The sequence below is a fragment of the Dermacentor variabilis genome, chromosome 5, assembly GCF_050947875.1.
Source record: "Dermacentor variabilis isolate Ectoservices chromosome 5, ASM5094787v1, whole genome shotgun sequence".
Taxonomy (NCBI): Eukaryota; Metazoa; Arthropoda; class Arachnida; order Ixodida; family Ixodidae; genus Dermacentor; species Dermacentor variabilis.
In genome coordinates this window covers 114832035-114851838 of record NC_134572.1, presented here as the reverse complement: position 1 = coordinate 114851838, position 19804 = coordinate 114832035, and the positions used below count along the sequence as shown (strand labels likewise).

The 19804-nt window shown below is 46.7% G+C and overlaps 1 long non-coding RNA gene across 1 annotated transcript in view; it reads right to left on the bottom strand.

Moving 5' to 3' along the window:
• Positions 1–7033: 7033 nt before the first annotated feature.
• The window catches only part of LOC142583072 (uncharacterized), a 47237-nt gene continuing 34466 nt past the window's right edge, over positions 7034–19804 (bottom strand). The window contains exon 3 of the long non-coding RNA XR_012828536.1: positions 7034–7225. This is a non-coding gene — a long non-coding RNA (uncharacterized LOC142583072). The remainder of the gene's footprint in view (positions 7226–19804) is intronic.

The following is a 19804-nucleotide window of genomic DNA, read 5'->3' as shown; positions in this document are numbered from 1 at the left end:
CCTTTGCAGCGAGCTCCCGAACCTTCGATCTGGTTAAGGCCTGAACACCAGCTTCACCAAACAAAAGCCCCTTCTCGCGCAGGAGGTGATCGGACCTGTTTGAAAATAGGTACGGGTACTGGGGTGGCAGCATAGATGACACTGCCGCCTCTGTCTCAAGCGCTCCGAAAGGTCCTTCAATAAGCACTTTTGCTACTGGCAGACACACGCTATGAGCTTCCACGGCTTGCTTGATCCACGCGCACTCGCCCGTGAACATATGGGGTTCTACGTAAGATGGGTGAACTACATCCATCGTAGCTGCGGAATCGCGAAGCACTCGGCACTCTTTCCCGTTCACGAGGAGGTCTCGCATGTAAGGCTCGAGAAGCTTCATGTTCTCGTCAGTGCTGCCTAGTGAAAAAAACACAACTTTTGGTGTTGTTTCCGGACACTGCGCCGAAAAGTGACCCGGCTTCTGGCACGTATAACAAACGCCCGCTCGCCTCATCTCGAACCGCTTTCTGCGTTCGGCTTCGGCTGCCGTCTCTTTACGTTTGGTCGGATTGCTTTCACTCGCATCCTCACTACGCGTGTCCCCCTTAAATCTCATGGGCGTGAACCTTGGCCTCTCAGACTTGGAGCCAAATTCACCCTTTTGACCGTCCTTAGCTCCGCGAGCTCGACGCGTCACAAACTCCTCGGCTAGCTCAGCGGCTCTAGCCACCGTACTCACGTCTGGCCTATCCAAGACCCAGTATCGCACGTTCTCCGGTAACCGACTATAAAACTGTTCTAGCCCGAAACACTGCAGAACTTTATCGTGGTCACCAAACGCTTTCTCTTCTTTGAGCCACTCCTGCATGTTCGACATAAGCCTATACGCAAACTCTGTATATGACTCACTTTTGCCTTTCTCATTTTCCCGAAACTTCCGACGGAACGCTTCCGCAGACAGCCGGTACTTTTTTTAGCAGACTCGATTTTACTTTGTCGAAATCCTCTGCTTCCTCTCTATCCAAGCGAGCGACTACGTCGGCCGCCTCGCCGGGTAACAAAGTGAGCAAGCGCTGTGGCCACGTTTCCCGAGAGAACCCCTGCTTCTCGCACGTTCGCTCAAAGTTAACCAGGAACAAACCAATGTCCTCTCCAAGCTTAAACGGCCGCATCAGGTCAGTCATTTTGAACAATACGCGTTCTCCTGCACCGTGTGCCTGACTTCCATTACGAGCGCGTTCCATCTCTATCTCGAGACGCTTCATTTCCAAAGCGTGTTGACGCTCTTCTTTTTCTTTCTCTGCTTTACGTTCACGCTCTTCTTTCTCTTTCTGTTCTTTAAGTTCGCGCTCCTGTTTCTCTTTTTGCTCTTTAAGTTCGCGCTCATGTTTCTCTTTTTGCTCTTTAAGTTCGCGCTCCTGTCTTTTTGACCTCTCCTCAATAGTCTCAAGGCATTCCGACAGCTCGTCATCCTCAGCCTCTAACTCAAGAATAGCCGTTATCAGTTCCGGTTTTCTTAGTTTGTCTGAGACATCCAGACCCAACTCTCTTGCAAGCTCCAACAATTTCGGTTTGCGCAACGACTTCAAATCCATGGCTGCTCTGAATGCTGCTTTCTCTACTGCTTACTATTGTCTTGCCGCAAACTAACCCGGCAGCAACGACAACCACAATTACCAGCTCTGTTTCTGACACTAACAAAAGCCTGGCAAAGCTCAGAAGAAGAAAGTCCCGCACTCACCAAACCTCGCAGGCAGGAATTCCGCGCAGTCGTTCCGCTGCAGGCAACCAGTCGTCACACAGGGCTCGTTGCACTGCTCCCGGATCGTCGTTGAGCTGCTCAGCATACTGTCAACTGCATCTCTTTGCTGCTGGCCTCCGTTGTCGCGATCTCGCCGCTGGCAGACAGCTGTTTGAAGTCGTAGGCGATCTCACCGCTGGCAACCAGAGGTTTGGATCGGACTGCTGGTACGATCTGTTGGGAACACGGCGCTGACGCCCGTGGTTGTACCTGGGTCGCAAGCCCCAAGGGTAGCGTTGGCCTGGCGGCCTGGGGTACAGCTGCAAGCATCCGAAGGTCCCGGCAAAGCATGAGTCGACAGGTAACAACGAAACAACTTGTTTATTTTAACATCGCAAAGAGTTGGCGGTCAGGTTTGACCGAAGTAGAGAGACGGGAGAGCACTTCACTCAACGGAAGAAATCGGAGCCCTCCTCTGGCGTCCGGGGGCAGCTGTTTTTATACTCTCGCAGTTGAGGGCAAGAAGGAACCCCTAAAAAGACGAGCACGTGAATGTACAATGGGCTAATGGTGACGCACACTGTCGTAGCGATGCCGTAGCACCATGTCGTGGCGCTGCGCAAGATCTCGTAGCAACTGGTCGTGGCGCTGCGCAGCACACTGTCGTGGCGCTGCGCAGCACACTGTCGTGGCGCTGCCGGTCGGACACAATGACTGTAACGAGAAGATGGTCCCTGCTTTGGCTTCGCCTGTTTCGGGCACAATGACTGGAACGAGATCCCTGCTTTGGCATCGCCTGTTTCGGGCCCAATAACTGGAATGAGATCCCTGCTTTGGCATCGCCTGTTTCGGGCACAATGACTGGAACGAAATCCCTAGGCGGTCGCATCGCCGCAGACGCGCCTGGAAACACCTGGCGATGAGTGTTGCGGTGACGACGATCGGGCCAAAATGTCCGCCGCCCCGCCGCCGTCGCGCCGGCAAAACCACGTGTCGCAGGCGAAACGCAACACCGTGCAGCGACGACGTATGTCCTGCACAACTTTGTAAAGATCAGAACACGCTCTGCGGGTGATTAATTAGTACTTCCTGCTGAGTCGGCACAAGAGCAGGCGTGTTCGCGAGGCGGCCACTCAGGAACCTGCGCGGATATTTGCTTCGCGCATGCGTCCGCCATGACCAGAATGCGTTCCGAAATTCTGCAACGAATGAGCGTTCTAAAAATGCTGAACCTCTGCAGGCTCTTGCATATATACTACGAATCGAATAATGAGAAGTATCTCCCACGCTTATTCGAGACAGCGAGTATATTTGCAAACATCGCTTGAGCACGAGGAACGGTACAAAAAAGCGTTCCATTAACAGCCCTGCGTTTCTTATAGTGCGCTAAAGAACGGATACAATAGTTCACTTCAGCAGTGCAGGTTTTAATTTCCTTGTCTTTAAGGCTGTATTGTTTTCTTAGCTTCTTTACCGAAAAGAGCATCGTCAACCTGCAAAAAGACATCTCGAAAACTAGGAAAATCTATCTAGTACCCAAGGAACACATTTCATGACAAGTGGTCAAAGCTGTCTACGTTCTGTTCAAGGAATGTGTGGGTCTTTAACTAATTTTAGCTAACTGCAAGGCTGAAACAACAACAAAAAAAGTGTTACGTAAGTTGAGTTTGTGCAAGCTTGCTAAAAGTGTATACTATTTTACGAAAGCGTTTCAGTGCCATCGCCTTAGCCTAATAACGCTGCCGTTTTCGATCTGTTACAACCACCTGGCAGTGGTTCTATGGCACAGTCGGAGTCGATTCGTGCGGTTTTACGGATGCGTTCGGTGTTTCGCACAAAACTGGAAAATGGTTCGTGTTACAGCCCAAGATGGCGCCGCCCATATAATACTTTTGAGAACGGGATGTAGTATAAACGTTCGGCGAGGTATGCAGCATAGGCGGTTTATTTAGTGTATTGAAAATCGGTACTTATGATTAAGAACTCTAATGAAGTTGCGCTTTCCTTTTGTATTATGTTAATTTGTTCCTTTCTCTTTCCTACGTCGACTGAGATCAAACTAAATCACTTTCTACTGATAAAGTGTAATTTCAAAATTCTGTTTGCGTTTCTTAAGGTAAACCGGTTGCACACTATCGAAGAGAAAATCATGCCGAAACTTCCGTTTCTCAAAATTTCGCGCCGGCATACCACAGCGCTTGTACGACCGAGTGACGTCATCGATTTCGAATCAGTGTCTCGTATATGTATACAATTGCGGCGCAGTAAAATTTCTGTAAACTCTTTAACATTACTCGTTGGCTTCTTTAGAATGCAATGAAGTCCACTTTTACCGATACAAAATTAACTATAATCCCGCGCGGACGCCCCTAAAACTCATGACGTCATGGCGATCTGGTGCACGGCTTTGACGTGGCAGTTAAGTTCCGCCAACGTGCACAATCTACGAGTAACACCAGTATAGATTGAAGTTTCAAATGTTGTCTGTAAATGCAGTTTTGTTATCGCGTCTTAGTATCGATGTAGATGATCGAGACCCGAGACGATACAGACGGGGTCGTAGCCTCCACGGTACGAATAGTAGCATGCAGCAACACCGCTGTGTTCCCCTTTTATCCGCGCTGCGGCAGCAGTGTTTTTTCATGAGCCCAGAAAACTTCCGGTCGTGCATTTTCGACGGCCAAGTTAGCCGAGGGAAAATAAGCGTTTTTGTCCCATAGTTTACTACGTATAGCTACGAGCTCTTGATGGTGTTCAGATAAAAGGAACATGCCGCGTGCCTCGAGCATATACGTCGAGTTTTACTCAGCGAGGAAATAATTCATTTGTCAAACGTTCTAACTGCTCAGAAAAAAAAAAAAAGGGTGGGACTGCTTCAAGCTGCATAGTTCTACGTATTTATACGCTATATACTGTAACTTGCGTTGTTCTATACAGGGCTCAACTGGGGTTCTTCTGGGACCTCCGTGTGCCTTCTTCTATCTGCCGTTCTATATACGCCTCCACCTCTCGAAACCAGCAAGGCGGCTAGCCCACTTTTCTTGGCGGCCCGAGTTCGCGCTGATTTAGCGCTCTGCGCGCCTCGTTCCGGCGCCGCCGACGACCGCAATCCGCTCTCCTGGCTCCTTTTTTCGAGCCGTCGCCGCACGTAAATGCGCGCGTGCCCTAGGTGGCCTCGGTTATAAGGATGATGAGCGAGGTCGCCCCGACGACCGCTCGTGGAGTGACCGCGTTATACGGCATTTCTTTTTTATTTTTTCTTATTCTTCTTGTGCACCTCCGAGTGCAAACTTGCGGACGTTTGGGCCGGAAAGAATACATTGGCTGGATACACTTCTCCGAGGATGTGCGGTTATGCAAGGGATACTACCGTAATTGCGCGAGTGTTAGCCGATCAGTATATGTATAGAAAGTCGAATGCGAAACCTTTAAACTCTTCCTGTATCCCAAGGTGTCGAACCGAAAAACTCTTCGGTTTCGGTTCGGGTTCAGGTTTCTGCACACATGTTCGGGATCGGTTCAGATTCAGCTCCGGAGCAAAAATACAACGGTCTGAACCGGTTCGTGCGGGTTCATTATCGTTCGTAATTAAGGTGAATTAAAATTTGTAGCTGCCGTCGTTTCTCAACCTCTCGACGGCAAATTTATTTGAGCGAAATATGTTTTTTGTTTCTTTTTTCTATGCTTACGTCACGCGGACCGATGTATCTCTGGTGTCTTTAACATTACATACAATATTACATTAATATTACATTACATACAATATTACATACCTGTGACCCGAGATGCGCAGGCGTACAGCGATTTATTTTCAAAGGTCGCAGTGCACAATGCGTCGAAAATACATTTAATTCAATTTAGTTGCGCCTTACATCTCCGTGCACCTCGCCCGTTCAGGCTCGGTGACCAGTGAAGGGCTAATATATCAAGTCTTTTGGAAACGACGCAGGCTTTTGTGACAGGTGCTGCCCTTATAAAAGATGATCTGTTCTGTGCAGCCTGCAACCGAGTTCTAATAGTTACAGGCCGTTGTAACGGTTATACCCATATAAGTTTCCCTATTTGAAAGGAACTTTATACGCTATCACAATATTTTTTTTTCTGTTTGTGTGTGTTTGAGTTAACGCACGTTACACGTAACGGATTTTTACGATATTTTGTCGTTTGGTGTATAGTTGACGGAGATAAATTATATTGCGGTCATGCGGCACTGAACCAAAAACGCATCTACAGAGTTTGTGTTAGTTTTGGTTTACTTGTCTTACTTCGCAAAGTTACGACCCACACCGATTTCTCGGTATTACTTCAAGTATCTGTGCCAAGTTGAACAAACGTACGCCAAGCTGAAAATTCCTTGGGCTTCTAATTAAAAGTATTAATTTTTTTACAAAAGTTCGAATTTTGGCTAGTCATTTGGCCAATATTTCGACAAAGACCGTGTAGCAACAATATCACTAGAAGGTGGAACAACACAGGCGGTATTTCCGTCAACAGCTGGTTCATTCATATGTAGGAACGTCTTATATACAGTATACATACTTGGCGGAAAGGTAATAGAGAGTTTTAGTTGAGCGCGTTTACGCTCCGCTAAGCAGTTAAGCGGAGCGGAAGCGCGAATGCGCATGCGCCGTCCGCTTAGCCGTAAGCGGGCTAGCGGAGCGAGGAACACGGTCCGCTTAGAAGCTGCCTGAGCGGAGCGTACCTCGCAGTGCTTTGGCTAGCGTTGGCGTCAGAACGGATTGGATTGGATGCAAAAAGCAAGCGCGCTGGCTAACACGTGGCGTTCCCCAAGACGGCGCTTTATTTTGCATTGGATAAAATGGACCGGTAACGCATTACAAGCGCACGTCTAGACACTTCATGGATGAATAGTTATATACATATATACGTTTTACTGTATAAGAGTGATCATAAGGTGTTTTTCTTTTCTTTCATTACCCTGAATTGGGCCAGGGGGCGCTGCAACTACGAAAGGTTCGCTCCGCTACGCTAAACGTACTAAAACGTGAAAATCGCCCGCCGCTCCGCTGTGGCTTAGCGGGGCAGCTCGGAGCGGAGCGTACCGTAAAGACGCTTAACTAAAACACTCTAATAAGCATAGCCAACGTCATATCTGGAGCGACAACAGCTATATAAAAACATAGCGAACGGAAGAAGCGACTGGAAACAGTGGTGAAGGAAGGAGGCGGAATAAACTTTATTTGTAAAAATGAGCTGACGGTAGAGTCGTCCCTACGCGGGCGGCGTCCTATAGTCCAGGATGCCGTATACGCCTGAGCCGATCGCCTGGCCCTGCTCATAACACGTTGATCGTCTTCAGGGCTCGGGCTTGTCCGCTGGGCCTCCCACTGCTCGACGGTTGATCGGGTTATGTGCGGTGTCGATGTACCATGCCCACACCCCCACACCGTGTGGTAGAGGGTACTGGACGTAGAGCAGGAAGCGCACTTGTAGCTCGCAGGGTATGTACATGGCCTGCAGCAGGGTGCCGTGCGGGAACGCGCCGATCTGCAGTTTGCGGAAGATTGCGTGGAATTTATCAAGCGCCATGCAATCCGATATCAATAGAAAAAAAAAACACGAGGAATACAAGCAAGGAAAACCGGCAAATATTGTAAACGGCTAACAACCAAAAATACAACGTCAAGAGAAGTAAAGGTGACAGTGGTAAAATTAATATGGCGAATGACCAGCTGCGTGGAAACCAAATGAATCTGGTTGTCGCCAAATGTAATCTCACTGCCAAGTAATAGTAATAAAGAAATACCGCACGTGTGCTGATGCAAGGAAAAGTTCTCTTTTTGATGGCGTACGCCTCACAAGTTTTCCGTGGTCACTGCTCACGGTATCAATACAGGCGTGGTTTCTTTCTTATTTTTTAAAGTGTCGTGTTGCTGCGCTATTTTTCTCGGAATTTATTTCTTTAGAGACACTATACGATATTAACCGCAAGTGAGATCGATAGATTATTCGTCTAAAAAGTCTATCTTCGTTTTCTAATATAATGACTTTGTTGCGTAGAAAATCGCTACGCGAAATCGCACTGCTGCTCCTCAATTCGAATCGCTCGTGCCGAAACGGGCGAATTGACGCAATCTACACGTGACCTCCCTCTGTGCCGCTGTTGGCGAATAAGCCTGTGCCGACGGCACATGACAGGTATACCGTAGTCCGAAATAGGTGGCGCCTTTCCGATTTTTCATTTTCGTCACTTTCTCGCTTACAGAAACTCCGTTCTCGGTACACGTGTCGCGAATTCTTTATCACACACTCCTAACCTTCTTTCATCAATCCATCTCGACTTTCTCCTTTCCCTTACCCCCAGCGTAGCATAGCAAACCGGATGCTCGTCTGGTTGAACTCCCTGCCAATTTCCTCTTCTTGCTTTCTCTCTCTCTCTCGACTTAATATTTTTTGTGCCTCTGTTATCACGAATATACCTGGTCTTTATAGACTCAAAGCGGGGCTTTCCTTCTCCCTTTTTATTTCATCGTCAACAGAAATTACATACCGGCTACACCTGCGTTCTTGCCCGCCGAAAACGAATAGAGAAACGGGACGTCATCGAGCTTTGACGGAATCAGTCGGTTTCGGTGGCACTACGAGGTGTAAACATGAGGCTCGAAAACACCCGAAAACATAATGAGTGTCCGAATTGAGTTGAGGTTTGTTTGAGTCTTGCCCGTAACGTGAGAATTGTTTGCCGACTACGAGATACCTTGAGCCTTGTCTAGCGTTTCCCCTCTCATGTGGCCTATCAGTGGGTCCAAAGGTCCTCCTGAACCGCCTGTCGAACCGGTTCGAAACGGTTTCTCCAGTAAGTTCCGGTTCAGGCACAGGTTCCAATGTGACGGGAAATAATGGTTCGGTTCGGGATTTTTTTCCCCCCTTTCATGTATGTTTCTTCCTTTATTGAATCCGTCGCAGCGCGGCGAGTGAGTGAAACCACCCTTGCGAAGTTCTCGCGATCTCGGACTTCTTGTGGAAGAGGTGTACAAGAGACACATCGTGCGTGCATACATATACGTATAGACGCGTATGGCATCGACGTTCTCACGCCAGACGTTGCCCCATGCGCCAGCGGCGGAACTTCGTGCAGGGCTAAATCTCTTCGCCGTGTTTCCCCCATCGCTGCAGTGCGTGCGCGAACGTCGTTCCCGGGAAACGCCTCCTCCGGTTCCGACCTCTAGTCGGCTGCACGCTTCGAACCCTACGCGATGCTCGCGGCGGGAACCGCCGGATGGGCGCCGTTTCGCGCGATAAGAGACCACCGGATTCGTGGAGCGCTTTGCGCAGCCGCCGGGCTTCGCAAGCTTACATCACTGCGGCGCTTGTCAGCCTTGATCTTGGAGCAACACAAGGCGGCTTCCTTTTTACATCTTTGGTGAACGCTTCGCGGCACGCGTGTGCCCGCTGCGTGGGATACGTTTGTGCGGCTCTTCCGAAGCCTAACCAGGTCACAGAGAGAGAGAGAGAGAGAGCAAACGATAAATGAAAGGTAGAGAGGTTAACCAGGGCTGAGCCCGGTTGGCTACCCGACACTGGGGAAAGGGAAAGGGGGACGGAAAGATTGAAAGAAGAAGAGAAAGTCCACTGGGGATATCATTCGGTAACTCAGTCCGGATCACAGACGCTGACTCAATCCGGTAGCTTTCAAATATCGCAGCAGTGCTTTTGTGAACCAGGGGACAGAAGAACTTAAAAAGTCGGGATATGGTTGGTGTTGATTCATTATTAACTGCAGCGCGAAAGAAAGCCAACGGGGCCGAGGTGATGTGAAGGAGCAGCCATTTGCTTTGATGCGGTTCCTACAGGAACTCGCAGGCTGCGAGAGACGTCAGGGAGAAATGCGCCGGAGTACTTTTGACCAAAAACAGCGTGAAAACGTGGGACAATAAAGAGAAACACTATCTTCCTCTTGTCCCGTCTTTCTTTTCCTTTCCTCTCTTGCATTACTCCCTTCTTTATTCTTTTCCTTGCTCTGGTCTAGTTCTTAACACCAGGTATACCAAATATATCCAAAAAGCAGACTCTCCTATATTTACCGCCAAGGTTTCCTTACAGGGGCACTAAAGAGAATCACTAAGATCAGTTTAGACTAAAAAAAAAAACGATTCTTTAATGACTCCCTTTTCGCTAAATTCGTCGCACTCGGTTGATTATAAAGCAACGGACGGATCATTTGAATGACGTGGGCAAGTACGTGGCTTCGCGTTGAATTTCTTACTCATGTGCGGTCACAGCAGAGGGAGGCGAAAGCGCCACTAAAACTCTTCAATACCTGCAAAAACGGGTGTAGCCCAAACTGGCGTTCATTGTGCAGCACGTGATGCTAGGCTGTGGTATATAGCGTGCAGTGCTCCTGACTGGCTGTGATCGCGTGTCTGTGCTCACTGTTTCTCCATGTACTTTCATATTACCGTTCTACCTCCTCCTCTCCCCCGTTCCACAGTGTAGGGTAGTAAACCATATTTTCGCTTCTGGTCAGCTTGTCTCCCTTTATATATTCCTTCATGTCTCTCTCTCTCTCTCTCTCTCTCTCTCTCTCTCTCTCTCTCTCTCTCTCTCTCTCTCTCTCTCTCTCTCTCTCTCTCTCTCTCTCTCTCTCTCTCTCAGTTTTACTCCTGTGCCGCATAAATTGCAGTTCGCATGTAGTTTGGCGTTTCGGTGCATCACTTTCTTCGTGGGAGTTGTGGCTACTCGCGCCAGGTTAAAATTTTCATATACGACACGTCGAAGGATTGCGAGGCTAACAGAAGCGAAGAGGCACCGCGGTGTTTGATTCAGCGCCACAGTGGAAGCAGTAACCGTGAGATACGGCGACGACTTTAGAGAGAGATAGAGAGAGAGAGAGAGTTTAATAGAAACAGGAGATGTCAGCCCTGCTATATGCAGAGCTTGCAATACTTTATGTTCGGTGCTTGAGATGGCATGAAGAGGAATACTAAAAAAGAAAAGAGATGGAGAAGACGAAAGAAAAAAAAAGAACTAAGAATGAATAAACAAAGAAAAGCCCACATGAACTTTAAAAAAAATGTCCACAAGACCTTACTATAGCGTAAGTGTAACAGCAAGGGCTTCATAGCTCAGGCTGCGTTTTAATTTTGTCACAGCGCCCTAAAAGATCATTCATTCGTGTTTGTCTTCATATGCCAAGTAAAATATTTTGTCGGGAGACAGCTAAATAAATCTATATAACTTACTCCTAATGATTATAAAGTCATGACATTTACTAAAGGTGCGCGTTTTACGTTTTCTTTTTTTTTCTCTCTCTCTACACGTATATATATCTATAGATGAGAAGTTACACTCGACACATGCCTATAGGTTGGCTTCGCCTTCAGTCTCGTAAATGTAATCTAGACGTCGAAACGACAGGCGCTGTTATTTCTGCTTGGAAGAGTTAGCGTTCAAAAATGGTAAAACGGGCGCATTCATTAATGGTTACAAGTATATCAGTGACAGGCCACCATCTTCAGCCCCAGAACCATGTTAGGAGGTATAGCACATCAAGCACCCACCCCGTCGCCGCAGACCGGAGCTTTCACTCTTAATCCCGTTGCCCTTAGATTCCAACTATAAGTAGAAACCTTTTGCAAATATTTTTCACTTGCCTAAGCATAGCAGCATTCCACATAAAATGGCAAGATATACGGAACTGCGTTCCGTCTATTCGCATATCTTGAACTTTAAGTAACAAGAAATACATATTATGGAGTGCCGACCTCTCTGCCTTTCTGTATAAATAAAGCTCTCTCTCTCTCTCTCTCTCTCTCTCTCTCTCTCTCTCTCTATATATATATATATATATATATATATATATATATATATATATATATATATATATATATATATATATATATATATATATATATATGTGTGTGTGTGTGTGTGTGTGTGTGTGTGTGTGTGTGTGTGTGTGTGTGTGTGTGTGTGTGTGTGTGTGTGGAACTGTACTCCAGCAACCTAGACACTGTTATCCGGAACAGTGTTCCATACACCTCTAATTGAAACCAGGCTTCGGTATGTGGAAAATCGTCCCGTATACTTAAACATGGGCATATGTGTACTCAAATTACAGTTAAGAATGAGTGTGTTTCTGTTTTCTGTGATGCACTGAACTCATCTTCAAGTTTTCACCTTCGCCTGCAACAGTGAATATGGTAGCCGGTGCCTCCTTCGAGGGATACGACTTGCGGCAATTTATTTCATTATATTGCTTAAAGTATGTTCCTCTTATGTACTTTCATGCATAATTTACCAGACAGAACGTCGACGCTGCATACAATCGTTAAGCCAAGATGTTACACTAACGGGCAGTTCACAGATTTAACTTTGGGTTCGCCGTAGCCCTCTTGGCGAAGTAATATATTGTGGATTACTTTAAATGCGAAGCATTTCTTGGCGAACATTTGCCATTTTCGCAGTATCCATCTATCCCGCCGCCTACGTCTTGGTGCTCTCAAGGTCGTTTCGTTAACTTGGTGCGTACGAAGATTGGCATAGTAGGACAAGAGTGTATGAAGAACATAAATGATAGTTCATGACATGAATGTCATGATATTTATGTCATGCAAGTCATGATACACCCGCCTACACCTTGGTGCTCTCATGGTCTTTCCGTTAACTTGGTATGCACCACAATTGGCGTAGTATGACAAGAGTGTATGACGAATATGACAATTGACAAGTGTATATGTCATGACATGAATGCCATGACATATGCGTGTCACGTAGGTCATGAAACAGCCGCCTACGTCTTGATGTTCTCATAGTCGTTTCGTGAACTCGGTAGGCTCCTCGAACACCGCTTCGCATAACGTCGACTCCCACAGGGCGTGGGATCTGCGGGCATTTGTTTCTTTGTGTTTAGAGGCGCATCTTTGCACTTCGGCCGTCGTCGCAACGTTACTTAGGTGGTTCCGGTGTATGCGTCGGTGTCAAAGCAAAACTTTAATGAGCCCAATAGGAGATCATCCTCTTGCAGAGGAGAGGAGCGGATGGCATGCTCACCAAGCTTGTCCGCGCGGGCACACGCACACACACGCATGACTCACCTGACTAGTAAGAGTAAAAGAGCCGCATAACGAAGCTGCTGTGCGTGAGGCAAACGTAAATGCCCTCTCACCGCGCAGGCCACATGGTCGACTCATCTCGCCTACAAGTTCTCCACCGCCCTTCTGCATCTCTCGTTCTCAGCCGTCGGTTCTCCAGCGCATACTGCAATGCACCATTGGCTGCATGCCGGGAATGCGACCTCGCGAGATCGTAAACCAATGAAGAGCGCGGCTATGGGTATAGTGGTGCGTGTTGGCTGGATTCCATTATCGTACACCGCGGGTCGTTAGAGGAGAACAAAAATGCACTTCCTTCGCCTTGCGTTCGTGTTGCGCATAGTAACGCAAGCAGCGTATACGCAACTGCTACGATTCACAATACAGGAAACGGCTCTCATCACAGATGTACAGGACGGGCGATGTGTGATGATCACATATACTATGAGCGACCTCGCTCACTTCGTGTATTTGACACAATTGCCATCTGCCAAAATGCTTCGTTCGCTGAGCGTTTACCGTATCGAGACTTCCCGTGGACCTCTGAAAAGAAAGGAGCGCAGTCAGCGCTTCGCGCATTCGTGACAACATTGGCACGCGCAGGTTCGCTGGGCGCTGTCGTTTAGGTTTCCCTGCTTAACCTCGCTCCGAGTACGCGGAACTATACTGCTCCGTGATTAGAGGCTGACGCTGAGTGCTCCGCATCTTGCTCGCTTAATGACACCGCAGCTTCATTGTAGAGATCTTGCAAGAACAAGAAAGGGGGAGGGGGTGAGGGGTAGTGCTTTCGGGGAAATTGTAAGCCACGTTGATTGACGACTCCTTTTATTCTTTATAGCCGTCGCCAGGACCTCTTTGAACTGTCTCAGGTCTGAGAGTGTCATTCCGTTCATTCGTCAAAGTTGTCTCAACAGCAGCGTCAGCGCGTTTATAGCGAATATATGAGGCAGTCATTAAAGTATACTCAACAGATGACTTTAGAAACAGTGTACAGAAGTGGATTAGAGTGTACACGAAGAGCAGCATCGGCGACACTGCGTATGCAGTGCTGCTTCAGTTCATTTCTATGCCGCAGGCGTGTACGCTAACATTAGTTGCGCGGTCACTAAAGCTTCCCAGTCTTCTGCGCAGGGTCAATAGAGTCCGCTCGCTTTTGTGTCTTCTCTTTCAACATGGCAAGCATAAGGAACTACTAATAAAATGAAGGGTGAGATTAGGAACACACACGTGCTTTCACGCCGATTGCCAATCGCGCCAATCGCCAATTGCCGCAATAAATGCCAATTAGCTTAACCGCAGATCTTCGTGGAAAGCGAAATTGTATATGACAAAAACTCCTTCTCTTGTGATACAATCATCAAGTGAAACAAGAAATTATGAGCACACGTAATGATGATGAATATACTTGATTCGTCTGAGCAAGCGTAGTCATCGTCCGAGGCGTGTGGCCTCCTGATTTCTGTAGGCCGTTTCTAAGATTAATTTAATTTATGGAGGCGAAATGAAAGAACACCCGTGTACTTATTAGATTTAGGTGCACGTTAAAGAACCCCAGGTGGTCAAAATTTCCGGAGTCCTACGGCGTGCCTCCTAATCAGAAAGTGGTTTTGGAACGTAAAGCCCCATAATTTAAGTAATTTAATTTAATTCTGGGATTCCAACTTCTGCTTATGAGGCGCATCGCAATGGTGGACTCCGGATTAATGTTGACCACCTGGTGTTTTTAACGTGCACAACGTTTTTGCATTTCGCACCCATCTAAAATGCGGCCGCCGCGGCTGGTATCGCGCCCGCGACTTCGAGCTGCGTCAGCGTAATGACATAGCCACGAAGCTCTCGCGGCGGATGATCATCTAAAATTATCAACTGCGTGGTTTAGGTCACACCTGCAATTCAAAGTACTATAGACTGCGGCCTGTTTGCGGTCTTACGGTTGTTAAATCCTGTTTCCTGCATTGAATTGTCACTCACGTGTAGCGTCTATTTGTATCTCCTCCTGGCTTAGAGGCATTCTTCAGTTGTATTTCTGCGCAGCGGGTTGTCCGTAAAGAAGCATTATGCAGCTATGAAGCTTCGCCCGCCTCGTTAGCGTGTCACCCGCTTCACACCGTTTGAGGACAACGCCGGCAGCAACACATAGCGCTTGCATCGTCAAAGCACAACTGCGGCTCTGCGCTCTTCAACAAGAAGAAACCAGAAACAGAACATTCTCGCAGAGCGTGTTCACGCGCGCAGAAAACTGCCATGCAGCCTCCTCAAGCACGCACAAGGAGTCTTCTTCCCTATACTGTGCGCACTGATCTATAGCCTTCGCAGCAACGTGACGTTGACACGCAACAGGAAACTGGCAGCGGTAATGACGACACGTGACCTGTCCGCGGCAGCCTTTGTTTCTTCCTTTACGCTTCTCAAAGCGCCGCACTTGCACGGATCGCGACCGCGCGCTCCGTTGTGCGGCGCCGGTGATGGATTCCCGCGCGCCGCTCTGCTGGATGCCGTCCCAATGTGAGCGTGCGCCTGTGGACGCTTGCACGTGTGTGCTGGCGAGTGTGTGTCCTCTCTCTCTCTCTCTCTCTCTCTCTCTCTCTGCGTGCCTGTGTGATCATCATCGACGAAGGATAACAATTATTTTCGTTAACTGAAAGAAACGCCGAGAAAAGTGGTACTACGCCTAAAACATTCGAACATGGCATCACGAGTTGACGGAAAGTCTTGCAGAAGTATTACCGCGCTGTCACAGCAAGCGGGTGTAGGTTTACCTGGGCAGGTGGTATGGAAACATTGAAGGGTACGAATTTCGTGTTACTGTTACAAAATCAGAAATGATCCGACAGCACTGAACGCACGATCCAAGAAGCTACAGCAAATCTGATTAGATCTGAGCTCTCTCTCTCTCTCTCTCTCTCTCTCTCTGTGTGTGTGTGTGTGTGTGTGTGTGTGTGTGTGTGTGTGTGTGTGTGTGTGTGTGTGTGTGTGTGTGTGTGTGTGTGTGTGTGTGTGTGTGTGTGTGTGTGTGTGTGTGTGTGTGTGTGTGTGTGTGTGTGTGTGTGTGTGTGTGTGTGTGTGTGTGTGCGTGTGTGCGTGTGTGTTTAATCCATCGACCGTATCATTTTTGTTGGGCTGAGAAGGCAAATACTAGCAAAGGCGTGCAGGTGCCAAGTGCCGCGATATTTCTTTCGTTGCAGCCTCCCGTTGTAACGGGAAGTATATCAGGGTGGAAGGAGGATAGGCAAAACGAAAAGAGTCACGGGCGAATTCTCGGCACTTACATTGAAAGCGCCGTTTATTTGTGGCCGTTTCTTCCTCCGGTGTGAGCATATGGAGAATATCCGTGCCTATGCGAGACCGGGGTAAAGCCATGAAAAAGGAACAAACGTGCCGGCATTCGCATAATGGGCTTGACCTACTGACGCAAAAGAGATGCCTTTTAGTGTCTGCCCTAATTCGCGGTTACTTGAGCATATCCGAGCAGTCTTTCCGAGTTTCTTTCATTGCAGTCGTATTCTTCGCCCGAATACCTGCGCAACGAAACCAACGATGGTAAAAGCGGCATTGAAGAGGCAATGTTTTGAAGTACTTTAGGTAAATTTTGACCATCCTAGATTTATATTTAAGTGGAGAAATGTGCAGTCGGAAAACGCTTTAAGCGATGTCGAAAATGTCGCCCTGAGTAACACATATTCATTTACGTAATACCATGCATCGAAACGAAATTAAAATGTATTCACTGTGTCTACACCTTTATAAAGCCGGGTTAAAGTACACACACGTTCATACGCAGCATGTATGACGTTTTCATATAGCCGCGAAACAATAACGTGTCCCAGAAGATACGAACGGATAAAAAACTGTGCAGTTTTCTGACAATCGACGATGATTGTCAGTGCTAGCGAAAAATACGAACGAACGAAGAACGAACGAACGAGAGAGAGAGAACAAACGTTTGCCGTGCCGATTCCAACCACCGACCAACAGCCAAAAAAAACCAAAGAAAGCTATTAGCTTTAAGAAGCGTCCGTGTCACTGTATCGCCGTTTTATTTCTGCATGTTGCACCGATTATATTAATTTGTCCAAACACGTGTTCATCACTTCAGCTTTCATTAAAGTGGAAGGCGGAAGATCGCTTCTGCACTATCTGCTTTACTGTACGGTAGTATACACTCCCAGTCAGCTCCATCTATATTCGCGTGATGGAGTAGCCCCAGTGTGAGCCGTAAGAAATCTATACTACAATCGTTTATGCGAGCCGTAATTATTTCTATCATGAAACCTAATAATTCGTGCTATATATATATATATATATATATATATATATATATATATATATATATATATATATAGTCATAAGAAGCCAACAAACACTGACACCGAGGACAACATAAGGGAAATTACTTGTGCTGAATAAATGAAATAAAGAAACGATAAGGGAATGGAAAGTAAAGTGGATGAAAAAACACCTTGCCGCAGGTGGGAACCGAACCCACAACCTTCGCATTTCGCGTGCGATGCTCTACCAATTGAGCTACCGCGGCGGCGTTTTCCCACCTACTTTCTTGGGTATTTATGTGTCCTAGTAGAACCCTGGGAGTGTTAGCCAGCGCCACCACTCTCAGACCTTGGCGGCGGACGTGGAACGTCCTTTTTGCCGCAGGCATCACGAGAACGTGATCTTTTTGGGTGAAGGCAACTGGTCACTAAACCCACATATGCTATCTGAAGGCATAAATGTTGCCGGCAACATTTATATATAATATATGGGACTGTTCGCGGGAAAAAGCTCACTTGGTACGCTGTGGTTATCGTAAAAATTAGCCGCAGAAAGTGCTTGTGAGTTTGCCGAGTCACACGCCTTGTCGGGCGTTTTAGAGTCAAGAATGTGCTTATACTGATTGATTGAGACAGGATACTTCGAAAGAATTTCACACGGCCTTTTTCTCTGCGTAACGCTATAGTGTAGGGTTGTTATTTACTATCATCAGTTCAGTTGGAGAGTCTAACCTTATGTATTTGTTAAATATATACCATAATGCTCTTCTCCGCATCATTTCTAAGTAGTATATGTCTCTCTTAGCAAATGGGTCACACACCGCCGACACTTACTCCAACTTCAGCCTAATAACTGCACTGTAGGCTTGAAGTTCAACTCCAGCTGTTGCCTGTTTTAGCTCCCTTTTAACCAGTTATGTCACTGGTTAGAATAACATCTAAATATTTATATTTTGGCACTGTTCCTACGTAAGATCCCTGGACGCGCTATAAGAATACGCTAGGGTATACCTCTTACGTGTAATTCTTAAGAGCACAGTGGTTTTTTTTTTTAAGCGTAAGCATTTCTATGCCTACCCAACGAGAAGTTTGTCCATCACGTAAGACAACGAATGGCTCATACCCCTGTAAGCAACCAAACAACTGTCTCATACTCACGTAAAGCAGAGGCTACAAGCGCTCTGCAATGTGAAGCGAACAGTGCATACATTCGTTGAAATCACCCATACAACACACAGAACCGCATACGTTTCAATAAAGAACACCCGAACCATCAATAAGCATTGCATACCCCCCTCAGCAAATTTAGTGGTGGTTTTGCAACAGGTTCTTCGCTAAATTAACTTTAATCAACCTTAATTAACACCGAAGGCCGTGGATATGACTCCAACAAAAGGTCGAGGTTTCGAATGCCTTAATTAACTTTATCTTAATTAACCGTGGCTGATTGCCTTTACTTTAATTACCACCAATGGTCGTGAGTTCTAGTGCGGTAATGAACTCTATCTTAATTAAACCTGCCTTATCATGTTCGCTATCGAACATGATACACTGTAACAGTGCATGCAGTGGGACGTGAACTTAAATGTCGAAAAAGAAATTCACGTAGAAACTCTTCTGGCAGAGAGTATACAGTGGGAAATGAAATTAAATGTCGAAAAAGAATTCACGCAGAAACTCCGCTGGTAGTTGTCTAAGTATCCGTAAGCGTTTTGCTACTAGCTTATCTCCACGGAGCCCGATGTCATTATCAATGTTATGGAACTTGATCCAGCCAGTCGTTCTATGTTAGTGAGAGGTCGTCAACGGGGTAGTGAAAGCAGGCAACTTAAAAAAAAAAAACAATACAATCACCAGCAAAATGTTTAAAAAAACATCGACTCGGTAATGACTTGTGTTAAGTCATTGGTATATATAAAAAATAGCAATTGTCTCAAAATATTCTCCTGAGGAACTCCAGAGCTAACGTCTAGTAATTCAGACGCACTGCCTTCAGTTTGAACAAATTTTTTTATCTTTCTTAAATAAAGCTCTATCCACCTAATAAGACACGCGGTAAACTTATAGCTTCTAATTTTTGAAGCATGCAACTTACTATGCCACACCCTGTCAAACGTCATTGCAAGTCCAAAAAGCAGAACATCATCAATATCTATTAGTTCTCGAGAGCTGCCAAAAATTGTCACTAGTTGTGACAAGCTGTGCAGTCGCTGACATTCCCTCACGAGAGCCATGCTGATAAGGTGACAATATATTATTACTTGTTGAAAAAGGCCTGATACTGCTGGCTACAATACGTTCTAATAATTTACGACAACCAGATGTGATTAAAATTGGCCTCTTTTATGTATACCGGCACAACACGCGCTGTTCTCCGTTCATGTGGCACATCACCGTTACGCAGCCAGGCGTCGAAGATATTCGACAAAAATTATGCCAAGATTTCGAAGGAAATTCGAAAAAAAAAAATCGTTTAAAAAGATAGTCGGGATTTTTTCCGTGCCTGTATACTTTTCATACGTTTTAACTTCCTTAACATTGACAAAAACATCTTCACCTGTTATTGGTACAATGTCCCCAGTATTTGAAATGGCACATTGTGCTACATTGACGCTTGGATATTTGAAAGCTGTTTGATATATTTTTTTAAAAAGCTTGTAATAGGCACGTACCAAGGGGAGGGGGTCGCCCTCCCCCCCCCCCCCCCGAAATTAAACAGCATACACCTCCCTCCCCCCATCCACGCCACCACTCCTCGCACACAT